Genomic DNA, 19,642 nt, shown 5'->3' on the forward strand with positions numbered 1-19,642 from the left:
AAAATCTCTCAGTCATGTCTGACTCTTTGTTATAGAGTCCATGGAATTCTCTAGGCCACAACACTGGAGTGGGTAGCCAGTCCCTTCTCCAGGGGATCTTCCCAACCCAGGGATTGAACCAGGGTCTCCTGAATTGCAGGCAGATTCTTTATCAGCTGAGCCACAAGGGAAGCCCAAGAATACTGGAGTGGGTAGCCTGTCCATTCTCCAACAGATGTTCCCACCCCAGGAATCAAACCAGGGTCTCCTGCATTGCAGGTGGATTTTTTACCAACTGAGCTATCAGGGAAGCTCCATTAAAAATTGGCTTCATTAAAATATGATTACATTATTTGGGGGATAATGGATACATGTATGTATGTGGCTGAGTTCCTTTGCTGTCCACCTGAAACTATCACAACATTGTTGATCAGCTATACTCCAATATAAAATTTAAAAATTTTTTAAAATATGATTACTTTATAAAGAAAACCCCTTTATTTACAGCTTCCATGGAATATGTAAGAAAAAAATCCATTTACTTGTACACAACAAACTAGCGGTAATACCTTAATTGAATTTTAAAAGACATAAATTGACTAATAGTTTAAAAATCAATGATTGTATCTTCTTCTCTGGCAAGGCTTGTATATTTCTTGGGCAGCTCAGCTGGCAATAGATATGAGTAACATACTTCAGGAAATTTTCTTAATTTGCTTGTAGTGGACATCTGTTGTTTTTTTCCTGCCTGGCATTGCTTCCATGGTTTTTGGAGATGGCATCTTGATTTTTCTTTGGGGACCTCCTGTGCTATCTTTACAATCTTCTGGGGTTTGATGGGCGTGGGCACAGGACTCAGATCAATTTGGTCATTTTATTCCATTCCGAAGGACAAGAACGGATCTAGAAATGGCAATAAAGCCAAGCAGGTAAAGGTTAACAATTCTTAGGTTTTGACAGAAACTTCCAGGAAAGGCAAACACATTTTCTTAGGAATCAGCAATAGGAAGAGATACAAAGACTAGAGCTGCAGGGCTCTGTTTTTGCCAACATGTGAAGAAAGCCTACAGGAGAATGCCACTGTCACAGAGAGCAGAGATGAGAGATGGGGAAATATATGGGTGGACAGTGAGTGATACACAGAGGGAAAAGAAGTGAGAGATAAAGAGAATTCCAGTTATTTTATTTAAATCCTTGGATCCATCTGTGCCTGAAATAACTGAGACACTACATTTTTTTACTTTTGCTTCAGCTATTTCAAGTTATATTCCTATCACATGCAGTTGGAAGAATGCTACTTCATAGCATTCAAGTACTTCACAGATCACTATCTCTTCTTTTACCCGTAAACATAGCCATGTACAGAGAGAGCCAAAGAAAAAGGAAAGTGTGAATGTTCCAAGTGGGAGGACATCTAAAGAAATGGACTACTCTGTAAAAGTAATCTATCCTGAGTTGCCATAACATTGAGGTCTCTGATCATATTTGACTGCCTCACAGTCACCAACTTTCAGCTACAGGTTCAAATATGTAAAACACCTTAGATTTTTACATTCCTTAGGTAATATATTACGTTACATTTTTAACTCTCTGCAGAATATTTTTCTTCTTTCAATGTTTATATTTTATGCCATCAGTAATTTTCTAAGCGTTTTTTTTTCAAAGAGTGTTGGTTTCTTATGATTAATAGCTTAATTATAACATTATTTTATTGAATATCTGTTTTATCATCTTTTAAACAGATTCTTATTTACCATGTCTTAGTGCCCTTCTCCCCATGATTTGTTGTTATATTTTGTTGTCTTGAAATGTTTACATCCAAAATGTATTTTCTTACCTTAAATAGAAACTAAGTGAACCAAATATTTTCTTTATGAAATAAATTTTCCACATTTACTACTGGAATTAAATGTGAGCTATCAGAGCTCAAGATCTGAGAATACTTATGCATAAATTTAAGCACATGATTTTAGACTTGTAGATGATGAAAAGAGAATAAAATCTTACAGTCTCCACATGAGTAAGGAGCTGCTAAGAATTTAATCTAGCTCTTTCTTTGAACTATGCTTTTTCCATGAGATTATTCAATCAGTCCCTTAAGTAATGAATGACTACTCGGTGAAACACCAAACACCAGATAATATTCCTGCAGAATTTCAACCAAAAAATAAAAATGTTTTCCCGCGAGACACTTGTTGGAAGGTACTGTGGATGCAGCACCTGGGGTGAACAAGGGTAATAGAGTTTATAATAATTAATTCACAGCAGCTATTCTCTAGTGATCAAAGATTGAATCATATGCAAGTGTGGTTTTAATTTCCTCTTTTAAATGAAGAACAAGTGAAACTATAAATCACATATCTAATTCTGCCATAAATCTCATTTGTCCCATTGCTTACTGACAGTCTGAAAGAAATATTTTATTCTTTGCATTCCTTGTCCATATCAGGTTCATTATATTTTATTATTTCCATTAGTAAGTAAGCACAAGACACGCAAACTCTGAAGTTGTTAGCAATGATTTCTCTGCTGCTTCTTCAAATTGACACTGACAGGCAATCAGACATGCAAACAATATTGGCTTATCTCCACATTCTATAGTTTACATTCTGAAGGAGATAAAATACATGTACTGCTACACTTGAAGGGCATCTTACAGAAATTTGTGGATTACAGTTGGAAAAAGTCTCCAGCCACATCTAGTTTTGGGAGACAGTTTTTCCTCAATTATGAAGCCCCCAAACTTTCCAGATGCTACGTTCTTCTCAACTGTTCTTTGAAACTCTTGATATACTCATCAATAGGATTCACTGACAAAAAAGCTAAAAAGACTTAAAAATACCCTAAACTTGTAACTTTTAAAATCTTGTAGAAAGCAATATTCTCTACAAGGGCTCAAATGCTTCAGATACCAAGACAGAGTAAGGACTTTTTAAGGGAAGTTTGTAAGATGTTTTTCTCTCCCAATCCTGCGCTTCCTTTGAAGTTTAGCAGACATATATAATTTTCTCTTTGTTTATACTTTCAAATGTTTGATATATTTTTGTGGATATAGAGCTTTTCCTATGGAAATGGTTCTGCTTGATGTAATAACCTAATAGCAGATAACAACATATGATTTTTCCCTTTCCCTTCAAAGTAATGGTTTTGCCCCAGTTACATATTGATATACAGAATTAGAAGTACAACTGTTCCAGGAATAAAGCAAAACTTATGCAAGATGTCTTTGGTCTTTTATATTTAGACCAGTTTAACGGAGAAAAGCACTAGTATTTTGATCACAATGTATTGCAAATTTATGTTTGTTGATCATAAATTTAAAAGTAAGACATGACTCATCTTGAACTTGTAAAGATGTGAATTTGTGTGTAATATCCCCCAAAGTCATAGCTCATCATTTTGTAAGCAGGGAAACAACATTCAGAAAAGGAGTCATGGATTGCAATTCTGTCTTCATCTTTTTGCTATGTCTTATTGTGTAAATCATCTGATTTATTAACTTCTTTGGCTTTCCCTCGAGAATATAGTCTTTTCTCCCCACTTACTCTTAAGAAAACGTTAAGCATTGTGGACATATGCTAAGACAATACAGTTTGAAAGAACACCAAACCAAGAGCAGAAGTGTCTAGGTCAAATTATTTAAAATTCCCTTCTTTCCAGGGATAAATTCCTCAATATATAGTCACATTTCTGAGTTTCTATTTCCTAGGGTATAAAAAGAGGGATTTTAAATAGTGAAAGGTTAAACTTATTCAAAGCAAAATAAACCATGATCAGAGTTTTGCCTTTCTTCTCTCTTTTTATGAGAAGCAGGCTGAGACAAATTTGGGATGAACAAATGTACATATAGGGCAAAACATAAAATTGTAAATCATAAAACAGACTGTACTCTCAAGAAATGTTCTTGGCAACACACACATGCAGATAGCTCATATAAACCTGCGTTATCATCTTTCTTTTAGATAACCTTATTTGCGTTGTACAGATGAGGAAACAATCACAGAGAATCAAACGGAATAGTTTGGCCAAAGTCTCATAGCCAATTAGTGTCAGCATCAAGCTTGAAACACACAGGCAGTTTGGCTACATAGTTTATGTTTTGAAACTCTGAGCTATAATGTTAGATTTTGTCGTTGAACTGTGATAGTCTGGGATCTTTATCAATGTGGTAAGTTTTTGCATTGCTCAGAAGTATTTGAAAGACTACCTTTGGTCATGAGCATAGCTTCTATGATGGTATTTTGCCCTCAAAGCATAATCCCAGAAGTCCTGTCTCATCATCATTGCATCTTTACAAGAAAATAACTTGCTCCTAATGACAGAGCCACATGTTGGTAGAGAGTTATCTGTGTGTTTTGGTTTGTTGCAGCTAATTCATTTTAGTCATGGGAAATGGTCTCTCTGATATTTGCTGTACTCTAATTTCCTGAACAATTTGTCCTTTCTTTCCATGTGTCTTCTTTGGAAGGCCTTCCTGAGGTTTTCTGTGGTATTGTAATTCCTGTGGATTTTGCAAAGTGGTTATGTGATGTTCAGGACTTCAGGCAAAGTAAGAAAATGTTAACCACTTACTTGCCTCATAGAAGCAAGGAATGACTTGGATAATGATAACAATAATGAGAATGATAAAGAGTGGAAGGGTTTTTAAAAATCTATATACAATTCAGAGTAGAAAATTTATTCTGTCAAATATATAATGAATTATAGGGAAAGAACAGTTGAATTAGAAAGGCCAAGTAGACAAATACAGCAGAATCCAGATGATAAATAATAGTGAACTGAATGGATGTGATAGCTGTAGGAATGGGGAAAAAAAAACTGAGTAAATCTGAGAAATGTTAAAGAGATGACTTGCTAGAACTTTGCAATTAATAATGCTTATAGGGATAGGGAAAATAAGTTCTCAAAGTAATACCTACATTTTAAAATTTAGAACTAGAAGAATGGTGGGCAAATTACTCTACCTCTCTGATCTACATTCTTACATGTGAAGTAGAGACGCATACCTGGTGAGCATATTACAGTATTCCAGTGAAAGGGAGGCAAAAGCACAAGAAAGAGGCAGAAGTAACACTTACTGAGAAGAAAATTTTCTTATTAAATGCATGTAATTTATTGAAAAATAAATGATCATTTTAGCACATAAGAAGTGTGAGAAGGCTTCTCAAAATAGGTAAAAATATGAACAAAATGCTAAAGGGCATGAATGTGTATGACCAACCCCTATTCTTTTTTTGAATCTTAATAGCCAGAACATGAATAGTCAGAAGCAATTTTAATTTATGCCTCATTCTTGAGAAAAATAGGCAAATGATAAGCAAGTATACTTCTCATAAAATATAAGAATTTGAGAAACTTCATTATCTTACCCCAGAGAAGATTGTGCTTATATTATCAGAGTAGGCAAGGGGGTCTCAAACTAGATATGCTTCTAGAAAAACCTTCAGTACTGACAATTTAACCACCATTTTCTGTGTGGAGATCATAGAGAATACTGTCATTATTCCTTCTGTGTCTGCAGGCTGGAATGCAAAAAAAAAAAAAGGAAAAGAACCAGGATGACAGTAGAAGGCATTTTCTGGCCATGGCACAACAGTCTCTAATCAGAGATCTCTAAATAGCTCTACTGAGAAGAGTTGGCATGCCTAATTATTCACTCACCCAGTTCTATTCCTTAAGAAATGAGCAGATTTCTATTATGTAAAATTACTGAACCTTAAGGTTTCTTTGTTATAACAGCTAGTTTTATTCTAATACACTATTATTGTTGTTCAGTTGCTAAGTCATGTCTGACTCTGCGACCTGGTGGACGGCAGTACACCAGGCTTCCTCTGTCCTCCGCTATCTCCCAGAGTTTGCTCAAATTCATGTCTACTGAGTTGGTGATGCTAACCATCTCATCCTTGGCCACCTTCTCCTTTTGCTTTCAATATTTCCCAGCATTAGGATCTTTTCTAATGAGTTGACTATGTGTGCTAAGTTGCTCTGGTTGTGTCTGACTCTGTGCAAACCTATGGACTATAACCTGCCAGGTTCCTCTGTCCATGGGATTCTCCAGGCAAGAATACTGAAGTGGATTGCCATGCCCTCTTCCAGGGGATCTTTACAATTCAGGAATCAAACCCATGTCTCTTACATCTCTTGCATTGGCAGGCAGGTTCTTTACAATTAGTACCACTTGGGAGTTGACTATACATTTTGTTAATTTATTTACCCCTTTCCCCCATAGATACCCCTGTCTTAGGATATCCCTGAGTTTCCTCATGCGAAGAGTTGACTCATTGGAAAAGACTCTGATGCTGGAGGGATTGGGGGCAGGAGGAGAAGGGGACGACAGAGGATGAAATGGCTGGATGGCATCACTGACTCGATGGACATGAGTCTGAGTGAACTCCGGGAGTTGGTGATGGACAGGGAGGCCTGGCGTGCTGCGATTCATGGGGTCGCAAAGAGTCGGACACGACTGAGCGACTGAACTGAACTGAAAGAGTCTGGATCCTTGATAGCATCTCTGAAACTAAACGCCAGAAATCAGATACTTCTACACATTTTGCTGTATGATGCATTCCTATTTGTTTCCCATTACTTTGATTTTTCCCTTACTTAAATAGAATTTCCAGCTGATATAACATCAGTGAAGAGAGTTGAAAAAAGTCTCAAAGGTGAAATTCTATATGACAGTTCTTGGTTATGTTAAGCTGAAATTAGCTCTTTTTGTATGAGTTAATTAGTACCATTTCTGTTCAAATAAGAAAAATAATTACAAGAGCATCATTACTTTTGTAAGAAATGTATCTTTTTAGCCAATACCTGTGATATTTGTATCTGACAAATCTTAAGTTACTGGGAAGTCTACGTTTTTTAAAAAATTTTTATTTTTACTTCATTTTGCTTTACAGTACTCTATTGGTTTTGCCATACATTGACATGAATCAGCCACGGGTGTACATGAGTTCCCAATCCTGAACCCCCCTCCCACCTCCTATCCATATCATTTTAAAAATGTGAAAGCTGGCAATTTATGTGATTTAGTTTGTTATAAAAAAGTTTGTGTCATTTCTTTGGGTATGATAGGAATTTTGCTTACACAATCTTTCTCTTTCTGCAATAACTGAAATATTGGCCAAATAAAATAAAGCGTGTGTTTAACATATGTAATGTAAACATTACATATAGCCTGGTTTTTTTGATAGAGTTAGATAAAGATGGGAAAAATGGTTTAAATGCTCATATGTGCAAATATAGAAAGCTACTTTAAAAAGCTAGATCCCAAAATCAGCTTATTAACATGTTAGTAGCTTCTTTCTCTGGGGTGGCGGGGGAGGGGGAAACAAAACAAACAGAGAAAACTTTAGTTAGTTGATTTTTCTTATTTGGATACTGTTGAATAAAAATGATACTTTTCAGTACCAGGCAAATGAAACTGAAAAGGTTATGCAGAGTAATCTATGAAGATTTCAAAAGGGCCTGGACATTTTCTGTATGTTTTCTCCCCAGTAGAAATGATCACTTGCAGCTAACAAGAAATTTCAATCAACTAAAACTGTAGTTCTGAATAGAAATGAACGATTGTAGGAATACTTTTGTTGAAAGTAAAAGAGCTAGTCACTCAGTCGTGTCCGACCCTTTGTGAGCCCATGGACTTCTGTCCATGGAATTCTCTAGGCAATGATATTGGAGTGGGTTGCCAAACCCTTCTAGAGGGGATCTTCTCAACCCAGGGATCAAATCTCCTGCATCTCCTGCATTGCACGTGGATCCTTCACCATCTTAGCCACCAGGGAAGACATAAGACTAACTTACTATAGAAATTCTTTATTCATTAACTTATTGGTTAACATTTTATTTCTCAAAATAACCAATTCTATCAAGCACTCACACTATGAAAACTCTATCTAAATAACAGCTTTACTCTGAGGAAAGAATTTAGGGTTGAAGCAAGTATGATGAGTTTGAAGTCAGACATTTCTAAGTCTGAAGCCCAGATTGGTGCTTCACTTCTTGTATGGCCTCAGAAACTTTAATTAAGGCTTTGACACTTCACTCTTCATCTTGTCCTTTATCCCCACATTATAGATTTGACACAGTGTACAAAAAATGCCTAGCTCAGTTCCTAGATCTGAGAAGATTCCATGGATGTGAGTTCTTCTTTGAGAGTTAGATTTCATCACATGGGTGACAGGAAAGACCACAACCCTCAAAAAAAGCATAGATAGAAGGCTGTGAGCCTGCAGAGACATCTTGAGGTTGTGGGCAGGAAAAGGAGACATGAAAAAGATAACATATGAACTGAATTTTGAAAGAGGATCATATCTGAACATGGAAAGATGCATGGATGTATCTTCCATTTCCTCTTAGAAAGGATTCTGTTTCTCACCCAGTAAAGTGATGTATTTTTTCAGTATTTAGTGCACATCAGGTCAATGTACTGGATGATTTGAGTTCTTCCTTATTATCCCTCATTATTTGCTGTCTTGCCCAATTTAATCTCATCCATCTGAAAGCTGGGAAATTGTGTTTAGATGTTTTGTTGTTGTTGTTTGGGTTAAGCAGGCTTGAAAGTGTTGAATCCTTAATGACCCATCTTCATGATGTGAGAAAATTACATAATGCAGTGTACCAGCATGCATTTAACCTTAAATTTTAACTCCATTATTTAGTTGTTGACCTTATGTTTAAAAAGACCTGCATTCATAGGATGATCCAAAGAGGCTCACTCCTGGATTATTGTGAGAGAAAATAAATAAAATTCAACAAACCATTCCAAATGCCTATCATGGTAGGCCCAGGCACTTTACATATTAATCTTCATAGCCCCAAGCCCTACCATGGCACCTAGCATAAATTAGGCAATCAATACATATTTTTAATGAATAAATGCTAAGAGTAATATCAACATGAATGCAATTATTTTTAGACACTTAAGGATTTTTAAAAATTATTATAAGGTGTTTAAGTCCATTTGGGCTGCTATGACAAAAATACTATTCTACATATGTATAAAAGTTGCTCAGTGGTGTCTAACTGTTTGTGATGCCATGGACTGTAGCCCTCTAGGCTCCTCTTTCCATGGGATTCTTCAAGCAAGAATAGTGGAGTAGATTACCATGCCCTCCTCCAGGGGATCTTCCTGACCCAGGGAATGAAACCAGGTCTCCCGCATCTGAGGCGGGTTCTTTATTGTCTGAGCTATCAGGGAAGTCAAAATACTATTACCTGGGTGTTTTATAAACAATAAACCTTTATTTCTCATAGTTCTGGAGGATAGGAATACCAAGATTATGGTGCCAGCAGATTCAGTGTCTGGTGAGACTATCCTTCCCCATTGACAGTATTTTTCTCACTATAACATCACAGCAAAAAGGCACAGGGGACACTGTGGAGTCCCTTTAATTAAGGTAGTAATCCAGTCTCATGACCTAAGCATCTCCCAAAGGACCAATCTTCTAATACCATCACATTCAATATTCATTTCAGTTCAGTTCAGTCGCTCAGTCGTGTCCGACTCTTTGTGACCCCATGAATCACACAGCACGCCAGGCCTCCTTGTTCATCCCCAACTCCCGGAGTTCACCCAAACTCATGTCCATTGAGTAGATGATGCCATCCAGCCATCTCATCCTCTGTCATCCCCTTTTCCTCCTGCCCCCAATCCCTCTCAGCATCAGATCTTTTCTAATGAGTCAACTCTTCGCATGAGGTGGCCAAAGTATTGGAGTTTCAGCTTCAGCATCAGTCCCTCCAATGAACACCCAGGACTGATCTCCTTTAGGATGGATAGATTGGCTCTCCTTGCAGTCCAAGGGACTCTCAAGATTCTTTTCCAACACCACAATTCAAAACCATTAATTCTTCGGCACTCAGCTTTCTTCACAGTCCATCTCTCAGATGCATACATGACTACTGGAAAAACCATAGGCTTGACTAGACGGACCTTTCTTGGCAAAGTAATGTCTCTGCTTTTCAATATGCTATCTAGGTTTGTCATAACTTTCCTCCCAAGGAGTAAGCATCTTTTAACTTCATGGCTGAAATCATCTGATATTAGATTTCAACATAATGAATTGGGGGTGGGAGGAAATATTCAGCCTATAGGAGAGGGCAGTAATATCCTTTACCTCAATAGTTGTGTATGTAGGAAATTTTATAACCTTAGTGTTTTAAAAGTGTATTTTCTTTTATATCAGTTACTATACCTTGGTTTTTAAGTAATAGATTTTTCTAATTCAAATTAAAGAACAAAGGAATTTCTTATGCCACATTACAAAAAGCTCAGGGAAATATATTTTAACTTGGACCATTCAGGATACCAGATTCTTTCTTTATACACATAACAGTTTTTTTTTTTCTTTTTATCATTTTCTTAAATTTATTTTTTTTTATTGAAGGGTAATTGCTTTACAGAATTTTGTTATCTGTCAAACCTCAACATGAAACAGCCATAGGTATACATATATCCCCTCTGTTTTGAATCTCCCTCCCATCTCCTGCCCCAGCACCCCTCTAGATTGATAGAGCCTCTGTTTGAGTTTCCTGAGCCATTTGGCAAATTCTATCTATCTTACATATAGTAATGTAAGTGTTCATGTTAATCTTTCCATACATCCCACCCTCTCCTTTCCTATCACCATGTCCATAAGTCTATTCTCTATGTCTGTCTGTCCATTGCTACCCTGTATATAAATCCTTCAATACCATTTTTCTAGGTTCCATATATATGCATTAGAATATGATATTTATCTTTCTCTTTGACTTCGCTCTGTTCTAGGTTCTAGGTTCATCCACCTCATCAAAACTGGACTCAGATGTATTCCTTCTTATGGCTTAGTAATATTCCATTTTGTATATATACCACAGCCTATTTATCCATTCATCTGTCAGTGCACATCTATGTCACTTCCATGTTCTAGCCATTGTAAATAGTGCTGCAGTGAACAATGGGATATATGAGTCTTTTTCAATTTTGCTTTCCTCAGGGTAGATGCCTAGGAGTGAGATTCCTGGGTCATATGGTGGTTTTATTCCTAGATTTTTAAGGAATCTGCATACCATCCTCCATAGTGGTTATATCAATTTACATTTCCACCAACAGTGCAAGAGTGTTCCCCTTTCTCCACACTCTCTCCACCATCGTTTGTAGACTTCGTGATGACAGCCATTCCGACTGGTGCGAAGTAATATTTTGTAGTCTTGATTTGCATTTCTCTGATAATGAGGGATGTTGAGCATCTTTTCATGTGTTTGTTAGCCATCTGTATGTCTTCTTTAGAGAAATGTCTGTTTAGGTCTTTTTCCCACTTTTTGATTGGGTTGTTTGTTTTTCTGGTATTGAGTTGTATAAGCTGCTTGTATATTTTGGAAATTAATCCTTTGTCAGTTGTTTCATTTGCTATTATTTTCTCCCATTCTGAGGGTCATCTTTTCACCTTGCTTACAGTTTCCTTTGCTGTGCAAAAGCTTTTACATTTAATCAGGTCCCACTTTTTTACTTTTGTTCTTATTTCCAGAACTCTAGGAGGTGGATCATAGATGATCTTGCTTTGATTTGTGTCATAGAGTGTTCTGCCTATGTTTTCCTCTAAGAGTTTTATAGTTTCTGGTCTTGCATTTAGTTCTTTAATCCATTTTGAGTTTATCTTTGTGTATAGTGTTAGGAAGTGTTCTGATTTGATTCTTTCACATGTAGCTGTCCGGTTTCCCAGCATCATTTCGTGAAGAGGCTATCTTTGCCCCATTTGCCTCCTTTGTCAAAAATAAGGTACCCAAAGGTGCATGGGTTTATTTCTGGGCTTTCTGTCTTGCTCCATTGGTCTATATTTCTGTTTTTGTGCCAGTACCATACTGTCTTGATGACAGTAGTTTTGTAGTTTAATCTGAAAATAGGATGCTTGTTTCCTCCAGCTCCATTCTGCTTTCTCAAGACCATTTTGGCTATTTGGGGTCTTTTGTGTTTCCATTAGAATTGCAAAAATTTTTGTTCTAGTTCTGTGAAAAATGCCATTGGTAATTTGATAGGGATCACATTAAATATGTAGATTGCATTTGGTAGTATAGTCATTTTCACAATATTGACTCTTTCTACCCAGGAACATGGAATATTTCTCCATCTGTTTATGTCATCTTTTATTTCTTTCATTAGTGTCTTATAATTTTTTGTGTACAGTTCTTTTGTCTCCTTAGGCAAATTTATTCCTAGATATTTCTTTTTCTTGCAATGGTGAATGCTATTGTTTCCTTAATTTCTCTTTCTGATTTTTCATTACTAGTATATAGAAGTGAAATTTATTTCTGTGTACTGATTTTGTATCCTGCAACTTTGCTAAATTCATTGATTATCTCTAGTAATTTTTCTGATACTATCTTGAGAGTTTTCTATGTACAGTAATATGTCATTTGCAAAAAGTGAGGTTTACTTCTTTTCTGATCTGGATTCCTTTTATTTCTTTTTCTTCTCTGATTGCTGTAGCTAGGACTTCTAGAACTATCTTGAATAACAGTGGTGAAAATGCACACCCTTGTCTTGTTCTTGGTCTCAGGGGAGAATGGATTTTAACCATTGAGAATAATGTTTGCCGTAGGTTTATCACATACAACCTTTATTATGTTGAGGTAGGTTCCTTCTATGCCCATTTTTAAAAAAGTTTTAATCATAAATGGGTGCTGAATTTTGTCAAAGGGTTTTTCTGCATCTATTGAGATTATCATATGGTTTTTATCTTTCAGTTTGTTAATATGGTGTATCACATTGATTGATTTGTGTATATTGAAAAATCCTTGCATCTTGGAATAAACCCAACTGAATCATGGTGTATGAGCTTTTTGATGTGTTGCTGAATTCTGTTTGCTAAAATTTTGTTGAGGATTTTTGCATCTATATTCATTGGTGATATGGGCCTGTAGTCTTCTTTCTTTGTGTTGTGTTTGGTTTAAGATCAGGGTGACAGTGGCTTTGTAGAATGGGTTTGAAAGTGTTCCTTCCTCTGCAATTTTTTGAAAGACTTTTAGAAAAAGAGGCATTAACTCTTCTCTAAACATTTGATAAAATTCTCCCGTGAAGCCATCTGGTCCTGGGCTTTTGTTTTTTGGGAGATTTTTGATCACACCTTCAATTTCAGTGCTTGTAATTGGGTTGTTCATAATTTCTATTTCTTACTGGTTCAGTGTTGGAAGAATGAACTTTTCTAAGAATCTGTCCATTTCTTCCAGGTTATCTATTTTATTGCCATATAGTTGTTCCTAATAGTTTCTTCTAATCCTTTGTATTTCTGCAAAGGATTTCTAATTTTGTTGATTTGATTCTTCACTCTTTTCTTCTTGATGTATCTGGCTAAACGTGCCAATTTTGTTTATCTTCTCAAAGAACCAGCTTTTAGTCTTATCAGTTTTTACTACTGTTTCTTTCATTTCTTTTTCTTTTATTTCTGCTTGGGTCTTATGATTTCTTTCCCTCTGCTAATTGTGGGTTTTGTTGTTGTTGTTGTTGTTTGTTTTTCTTTTTCCAGTGTTTTAGTGTAAAGTTAGGTTATCTATTCATGTTTCTCTTGTTTCTTGAGGTAGGATTGTATTGCTGTAAACTTCCCTCTTAGAACTACTTTTGCTGCATTCCATAGGTTTTCAGTTGTTGTGTTTTCATTGTCACTTATTTCTAGAAAATTTTTCACTTCCCTTTTGATTTCTTCAGTAACCTGTTGGTTATTTAGAAAGGTGTTGTTTAATCTTCATGTGTTTGTGTTTCGTAACACTTTTTTTCTTGTAACTGATATCTAGTCTCATAGCACTGTGGTCAGAGAAGATGCTTGATACAATTTCAATTTTCTTAAATTTACTGAGATTAGTTTTGTGACCCAAGATATGATCTATCCTGGAGAATGTTCCATGTGCACTTGAGAAGAAGGTGTATTCTTTGGTGGGAACATCCTGAAGGTATCAATGAGATCCATCTCATCTAATGTATTATTTAAGACTTGTGTTTCCTTGTTAATTTTCTGTTTTGATGATCTGTCCATCAGTGTGAGCGGGGTGTTGACGTCTACTACCATTACTGTGTTACTTTCAATTTCTCCTTTTATGTCTGTTAGTGTTTGTCTTATGTGTTGAGGTGCTCCAATGTTGGGTGCATAGATATTTACAATTGTTAAGTCTTCCTCTTGTATTGATCCCTTGATCATTATGTAGTGCCTTCCTTATCTCTTGTAATATTCTTTAATTTAAGGTCTATTTTGTCTGACATGAAGATTGCTATTACAGCTTTATTTTGCTTCCCATTTGATTGGAATATATTTTTTCATTCTCTCACTCAGCCTATATGTGTCTTTTGATCTGAAGTGGGTTTCTTGTAGACAGCATATATATGGGTCTTGTTTTTGTATCCATTCAGCCAGTCTACGCCTTTTGGTTGGCACATTTAACCCATTTACTTTTAAAGTAATTATTATTATTATTTTTAAAAATTTTTTTAAAAATTATTATTATATATGTTCCTATTGCCATTTTCTTAATTGTTTGGAGTTGATTTCGTAGATCTTTTTCTTTCTATTTTATTTCTTGACTATATAATTTCCTTTAACATTTGCTGTAAAGCTGGTTTGGTGATACTGAATTCTCTTGACTTTTGCTTGTCTGAAAAGCTTTTTATTTCTTGATCAATTTTGAATGAGATCCTCGCTGGGTACTGTCACCTTGGTTGTAGATTTTTCCCTTTCAGTACTTTAAATATATCCTTCTATTCCCTTCTGGCCTGCAAAGTTTCTGCAGAAAGATCAGCTGTTAAGTGTATGGTGTTTTCCTTGTATGTTACTTGTTGCTTCCCCCTTGCTTTTTTTAATATTCTTTTTTTATGTTTAGTCTTTGTTAGTTTGATCAGTGTGTGTCTTGCATATTTCTCCTTAGGTATATTCTGTATGGAACTCTTTGCACCTCTTGGATTTGATTGACTATTTCCTTTTCCATGGGGAAATTTTCAACTATAATCACGTCAAAATTTTTCTTGTATCCTTTCTTTTTCTCTTCTTCTTGTGGGATCTCTATAATTCGAATATTGGTGTGTTTCATATGGTCCCACAGGTCTCTGAGGCTGTCCTCAGTGCTATATTATTTTACTTTATTCTGCTCTTTAGAAGTTATTTCCACCATTTTATCTTCCAGCTCACTGATTTCACTCTTCTGTTTCAGATATTCTGCTATTGATTCCTTCTAGAGTATTTTTAATTTCAGTAATTGTGTTGTTTGTCTCTGTATGTTTATTCTTTAATGCTTCTAGGCCTTTATTAATTGATTCTGGCAATTTCTCTATTTTGTTTTCAAGGTTTTTGATCATCTTTACTATCATTATTCTGAATTATTTTTCAAGTAGTTTGCCTATTTCCTGTTCACTTATTTGGACTTCTGTTCAAATAAGTCTGTTTGGACTTATTTTTTCTTTGATTTGTGTAGTATTTCTCTGCCTTTTCATCATTTTTTTTTTAAATTATTATGTTTGAGGTCTCCTTTTCCCAGGCTTAAAGGAAAGTTGAATTCTTTCCTTAAGGAAGGTTGAATTCTTTCTTCCTTTTGTTTTTTTCCCTCCTAAGGTTGGTCCAGTGGTTTGTGTACGCTTCCTAAAGGGTGAGATTTGTGCTGAGTTTTTGTGTGTTTTTATTTTTCCTCTGGTGGGCAAGACTGAGTGAAGTGGTAATCTTGTCTGCTGATGATTGGGTTTGTATTCTCATTTTGTTTGTTGTTTAGATGAGGCATCCTGCACAGGTGCTACTGGTGGTTGGGTGATGCTGGGTCTTGTATTCAAATGCTTTCATTTGTGTGAGTTCTCACTATTTGATATTCCCTAGCGTTAGTTCTCTGGTAGTCTAGGATCTTGAAGTCAGTGTTCCCACTCCAAAGGTTCAGAGCTTGATCTCTAGTTGTGTATGGTTCTCTATATTCTTTCCCTCTGGTCGGGTACTCTTGTCCATTCTCACCTGGTGTTATGCATGCACTTCTGTGTCTGAAGATGTATTCCTGATGTATCCATGGAGAGAGATGCACTCCATGTCCACCTACTCCTCCACCATCTTGTTCTCTGGCCTTAACATCCTTAATGAATTGTCTATGTATGCTCTCAGGTTGGCTTTGATTACTCTCACAGCCCAATATGGCTTCATTAGTTCCAGACATCACATATAGACTGAGAAACAGGCAAAAACATAAAGTGACAGTTTTTCTCAGTGTCTCAACCTTTTGATGAACTAACATTTTCTGGAATAAATCTAGTGTTTATGCTTCTCTTGTCTTTGGCCAGAAATGAGACATATGCCTGCCTATATGTTATTTGCCAGGAAGAAAATGGGATTATTTTTCTAGTATGAATAATTTGCTTCTGGTGGAGTGAATTTTGAGAATGCAAAAAAAAAAAAAAAACACTACCATCAAATATAATTTTTTAGTTTAAATTTTTAATTTTATTTCACAAACCTGATAGCCTAGTTTGAATTTTTATAAAATGTAGTTTAACAAGAGGAAAAAATGTGTTAATGAAATATTTTTTCAAATGCTTGTGAAGCCTATTGAAGTATTGCCTAGCCAATAAAATAGTCAATTCTACTTATTCAATGGAGAAAAATAAGCTTCTTAGCATTATAAACTTTAGGCAAGCACTCAAAGATAGAAATATCAAATTGAATCCTGTAAATAATTCTAAGAAAATTACAGCAGTTGGATAATCTGTCACTTTCTCTTTTCAAAGCTACTTTCCAAAAAAAATCCATGGACTTTTCTGTATATTTTATGTTTATTTTCCATAGATTTTCCACTCTCTATATATTTGATTTTTATGAATTAGTGTTCTGTACCATAAAATGGCATTTAATCAGCGATGAAATATACATTTTTAATTGACCCCTAAACAGACCTGACATCAGTTAGTGTCCAAACATGGATTTGGTAAATTCTAGCAGCATGTCAGGAGTGGGATCTTGCATGCCAGCCATTTACTCACATTCTGTGTTCTTCTCACACTTTTTGTAAAGCTTTTAATATTACAAGAAAACTTCACCACATGACAGTGCATAGGTAATCATAATTTAGTAACAGTATTATGACCTTAAAATACTATTTATGATAACTAGATTAATTTCTATCAAGAATTTGAACTTTTATGAGGAAAAAGCAATATACAAAAAGCCCAAATGCTTCTTCCTGTTTTTTTTTTTTAACATATTGACTTTTTTTAATTTTACCAGATGTTTTTATTTTAGTGACTTTTTTGGCTCCACATAAATGAAAATTTTTTCTCCAACTGTAAAAAGAATGAATATTCATGGAAAAATAGGTCATTAAACATTACATTTGGCATTTCTGCTCAATGCCAAGATGTTGTGATGTGGTGGGAAAGTTGCAAATTATTAATGTGTACATTCCATTTAATGACTGTAAGATTTCCTTTTATGGATGAAATTTCCCCATCCAAGTTTTATCTTTTTTTTTTTTAATGTACTATGTCTCTATAAGCCACGTAACCTACCCATAAACAGCTAATGATTTAATGACCCCCAGATGTGTAAAGCCATATAGGAAAAAATAAAGTAGCAAGATGAAATAATTAAGCCACTAGTATTGTGACCATGGCACTCTCTGGAAGACTTGTGTATCTCCTGGTAAGCAGCATACGCTTGGAAATTGTAAATTAATAGTATAGATCTTTATCACTCAGGATATGCCATGATATTTTGAGATCACAGAACAAATGTTAGTTTATATGTATTCAAATAAACTGCATTGAAAACAAATAGATATTGGGGTAGAAAAACAAATGTCAAAAATAATACTTTTATGGCCTAGACTACAGTGTACATGAAGATTATTTATTATCCATCACACTTCTATGTTATTATATAAAGAGAATCAAGAGAATAATAATTATCTGGAATTTAGACTTGATTAGGAGGAGAAGGGGACGACAGAGGATGAGAAGGCTGGATGGCATCACTGACTCGATGGACGTGAGTCTGAGTGAACTCCGGGAGTTGGTGATGGGCAGGGATGGCATGCTGCCATTCATAGGGTAGCAAAGAGTCGGACATGACTGAGTGACTGAACTGAACTGAGCTGAGAAATATATCTGACATTTAAAAATTAAGAAAACAGTTTAAATACTATGTTTAGTCAATTCAGTTTAAGATAATAGACATTACCTATAATTTACTTGTAGGAGAGTAGGAGATGACTGTTATTTTGTAGGGGGGAACACAGAAGATGGTGATAAGTGAGGGGTGATGAGGGAAGCCTAATAAATTTTTCAAAAAGAAATTGCAGGATGGTGTTATGTCCATTTCTTCAGCATTCATGTTAGAGTTGCAGTGTTTAAAAATATTGGCTTGTCTGACTCATAGTAATTCAATACATAAGATGAAGAGACATATATACCAATGACTAGCAAATTCATTTCAAAAGGGATATTCCTTCCAAATAACCGGAATTATTCTATCTGTTATCCGGGGATTACCCATTCTAGTTTGTAGTTTCATGGGAAACTAGATTACCAGTATTTGGAATGTTGTTTGAAAAGCATGGAGATAAAGCAAAAGCAAGTGGTGAGTTTGGCCAGGATGAATAGGTATCACTTTAGGTCGCTGGACACTAAGTCTCTTTTTTTGGACACTTCTGGGACTGGATATACAGTATGGTGATTTGGAAGTCATTCTCTAATTCTTTCAGTAAACCACATCTTTTAATTCAGTCTTTTGCCAATATAAATCTTTAGTTTGCCACTTTCAAATTTAAAACACAGTCTAGGTATGCCTCTGAGATTATTTCTACCTCATCTTCAGTGGTGTTTTGGATGTTCTCAACAGTTTTAAGCCACATATTTACAGTCTTAGGTTATTATCAGATTTGTCCCAGAGAATCGCTTTATTTATTTATTTCTTGTAAAGTACCAATCCCAAGGTTATATCTTTTTCTTTGAAACTACCCATTTACTTCTTTCTCTTATTGTATTTCTCTTTTTTTCTATGTCTATTTCATAATAATAAAGCTATGCATGATAATTAAGATCTACTGCTTAATTACTTGTAGCTCAGATGTCACAATTCTGATACTGATGGAGCCAGGATCTAAAATCATGTTTGCATTATCCAAATGTCTATAATTAATCATTTAATAAACAAAAGCAAACAATAAAAATAACTATAGTAAATGGTAAATATGTCAAGTTGAATAAACATTTCTGTAATAAAATAAACATAACCAAAAAATGAATTCATAATGAAAAAGTCATTGGTTGCTTCAGCTTTCACTGAAATTCCCAAATGCACAGCAACTTCAGGGAATAGTGAATAAGACTGATAAACTCTAGGAAGTAACAATGCTGTTAGCCCATATACATTGGTCCTTCTTTGTCTCTCAATGATCTTTTCATCCATCTTTTACTGAACCTATTATTTCACATAAATTTTATTTCAAACCTCTTATTCTTTTTGAGCTTCCAGCTCTCTGGATTAACTGATAATCTTGCTCTTATTTGTTGTCCATAGAAGTAAAAAATGAATGAATGGTAAAGAGCCACCTAACTGCTCACATTTCATCTAGAATTTCTGTAGCAAATGAATTTTATCTTAGAGTTCTGAAGTAATTTAATCTATTTAAGCCAAAGAAAGTGCACTCTTCATAAACTATGAAGAAAAGAAATAAT

This window comes from Ovis canadensis, chromosome 6, assembly GCF_042477335.2.
Source record: "Ovis canadensis isolate MfBH-ARS-UI-01 breed Bighorn chromosome 6, ARS-UI_OviCan_v2, whole genome shotgun sequence".
NCBI lineage: Eukaryota > Metazoa > Chordata > Mammalia > Artiodactyla > Bovidae > Ovis > Ovis canadensis.